The following is a 3584-nucleotide window of genomic DNA, read 5'->3' on the forward strand; positions in this document are numbered from 1 at the left end:
GGCCGCTAGTTTCCCCACAGAGTGAGTAACCCAGAAGAGCAGGCCAGAAGCAACAATGGTTTCTATGACCTACTCTCAGAAGTCACTCTTTGAAATGAGTCATTAAGTCACCAAGTCTAGTCAGTAGTCAAGGTTGTGGGGATGAGTCTCCACCTTTTCAAAGGGAGAGTGTCAAAAAATTTACAGACATATTTTACAGCCACCAGATCATTCCTGACTGCAAGGGAGTCTGGGAAGGCAAAGGAGAACAGGATTGTCATGACTACCTTAGACTAATCATGATTGACTCATCACCTGGGACATAATGCCACTCCAGACAAAGTCAGGGTTCAGTTAATGAGGAAGGAGAGGGAAGACTGACGGGGAGGCACTGTATCTGCCACAATGATGATGAGAAAGATGAAGAGGATTAAGATTGCCAGATGCCCCGATATTGCATGAGACATATCTATAGTAAAACATTTTTTGTTTTTTAAGAGCGCCTGGATGGCTCAGTTAAGCGTCTGCCTTCCACTTGGGTCATGATCCCAGGGTTCTGGGATGGAGCCTCATGCTTCTCCCTCTCCCTCTCCCCCTCCTCCCTGCTCATGCTCTCTCTCTCTCTCAAATAAATAAATAAAATCTTCTTAAAAATTAAAGCATTTTTTGTTGTTTATCTGAAAGTCAAACTTAATGAGGTGTCTCCTCTTTTCATTTGCTAAAAATTTAGCACCTCTTGGTAGGAAATAAGTCTTTTTTTTTCTTTTAAGATTTATTTATTTATTTATTCATGATAGAGAGAGAGAGAGGCAGAGACACAGGCAGAGGCAGGCTCCATGCCGGGAGCCCGATGCGGGACTCATCCCAGCAGGCGCTAAACTGCTGAGCCACCCAGGGATCCCTGGTGGCTTATTGAAATAAGTCTTCAATTGTCACAGGAGGCCAGTTAGGGGGTGGCGCTTCTTACAAAGGGAGTGATAAAGGAAGCCTGGGATTGCCTAGGGTAGCTTCCTTTGTTGGAGGAAAGGGTATCAGGGGAGTGAGGTTGAGGTCTCCTGTGGTCCCAATCTCTCTTCTTTGCTCCCAGGCCATCTCCACATCCACCACCACCACCATCAACAACAACAACACCGTTACCTCCACTCTGATCTCAAAAGACATCCAGGAAGGTCTCTAGCTAGAGGCATCTCTCTTCCCAACACCTAGAAAAACCAACTCACAAAACCAAAGTGGGGGCTGAAGGTAGTGTTGCAAAATGCCATATGAGTGTTGTGGGAACTCAGAGCCTTGCTGTGTGACCTCAGGCAAGGCCCTCCCCTCTTTGGGCTTCCTTTTCTTTCCTTGACTTTATAATGAGGGTTGGTCTAAATCATCTCCAAGGGCCTTTTTACTTAGCCTACGTGTCTTCCTCCCAAAAGGAAAAACTAGAGGGAACAAAAAGACATGGGTGGTTTCCCTCGAACTGTCTCCAAGCCAAATTCAGATGAAAACGTCCAGTGTGACATAGATTTAATATAAACAGTGGTGCATTGATACTCACAAATACCCCAAAAGGAGTCCCAGATGGGCTATTTTTATGCCTTAAAACACACACACACACTCCAACCCCCCTCACTCCCACCCATACATTTCTCCAGTTGGTTTTTACAAGAAGACAAGAGTTCCAGTTAAGAACACTAATTAAACAGCTTTGACTGTGGGCAGGAGGGAGGCTGGCGCGAATCTTCTCCCTGGGCATGATGTCATCACAATTGTGCATTTCTCATGACCCAAGAATGTGAGTGTGTTTGCACTGCACATTGAAGCCGGTGATGCAAGCGCTGCCTGGTAAACAGGCCCCAGACAGGCAGGCCCTGAGAGGAGGAGCTGCTGCTGCTGCTGCTGCTGCCACCGCCTTGCAGAGGCCTGGCTGAGGCCCAGGATGCTCTTAACTCCTTCCTGGCAGGACTGGCTGGTGGGCCGCCCAGGGTTGGCTCAGGAGCCTTCCCTACTCAGCCCCTGCTTCTCTCCCAGCCAGGGGCCCTGCCAGGCACCAGCTCTGAATCTGGAGTCATTGAGACCTGTCATCCCACCCACTGGCACCATTTGCTTGCTCCAGGGCCATGGGTATGTGACTCCTCTGCCCTGAGCCTCAGTTTTCTCGTCTGAGAAAATGGGGAGATGAATCAGGGCTTCAATCCCTTGTCTCAACTCGAACAGTCCACGAAGCCGAGACAACCAAAGGCTTTTCTGGGTATTTGAAGGAAGCTCCTCTGGAGGCAAAACCTGACCCTGGTAGACTGGAGCTGAGCAGAACAAGTATTTACCTCACTTCCACTCAATACTCACACTTCTAATGACAGCAATATTCATAGATTTAATTGGAGACGAGTGGGCCCCACTGGATCACCTTCTAAAGCCCCCCCCCCCACCCTCTCCAGGGCAGCCCGGGTGGCTCAGCGGTTTAGCACCACCTTTAGCCCAGGGTGTGACCCTGGAGACCCGGGATCAAGTCCCACACTGGGCTCCCTGCATGGAGCCTGCTTCTCCCTCTGCCTGTGTCTTTGCCTCTCTCAGTGTCTCAAATAAATAAATAAATAAATAAATAAATAAAATCTTTTTTAAAAATTAAAAATAAAGCCCCCTCCCCATTCTGAGTTCTGAAACCTGCTCAGCCCCGGGTGTTGATCAAGGGTTGTGGGCTGGGGGCAGCTGCCTCTGGCTCATTGGGAGACTTACTGAGGGCCTGCCTTCTGCTGGAAAGTCAGCCCCAAGGACAGGGCTTAGCTCTGTCCTGGCTGTATCTCAAGTGGCCAACTCAGGGGCTGGCACCCAGCAGTCACCTACCACCTGTTGAATCAACAGCTGGAGTTACTCATACCCCATATGAGTGATCATGGAGAAACTGAGGCCCAGGCCTGGATCGTCTCCCACCGGAGTTCGGACTTTCCCCAAAAAAGGTAGCTGCTCACATTTCTCTGCTGGCCTGCTCACAAACAGCTTGGTGACCCCCCTCCGACATTCCAGGGCAGCCTCCTCCCCGGCTGGCTGGTTTGCGGGCATCGACGAGTTTTCTTTGGCAGAAGGTTCAGCTGATTGAAAAAGAGGGGGAGCACGTGGAAAGCTGGAGGGGTGGTCACGGGGTGGAGTGGGGGCTGAGAGGTGTCTGGGGAAGCTGAGATCTGCTGGCTGGCCTGAGACCATGGACCAGACTCCAAGACCCTTCTGAGGTGATTGTGTCAGTCAGCTCCTGTCTTAATCTTAGAAGTGGAGCATTATCCAGACCTGTGCAGATCTGCCAGGATCGCAGAGGCCTCCCCACTGTGGTCTGACCTGCCCCCAGCTGCTGTGGGGCTCCGCGTAACTTCTCTGGGCCTTAGCATGATAAGGTTGGAGAGCAAAGGGTATAGACACAGATCTGAGTCCAGGCCCAGACTCTTCCTCTGATTAGACAGGAAGTTAGGGCAAGTCACTTTCCCTCTCTGAGTCTCAGTTACCTCATCTGTAAAATGGCACTGAGTTATAGGGATGGTGTCCTGGTGGATGTGCTGGGCACACAGTACTGATAAAGGAATGTTAGTAAATTAGACTTGGCCTGGATAACCCTCCTGATCTGAGGTTCTATG

This window comes from Canis aureus, chromosome 27 (assembly GCF_053574225.1).
Source record: "Canis aureus isolate CA01 chromosome 27, VMU_Caureus_v.1.0, whole genome shotgun sequence".
Classification (NCBI taxonomy): domain Eukaryota; kingdom Metazoa; phylum Chordata; class Mammalia; order Carnivora; family Canidae; genus Canis; species Canis aureus.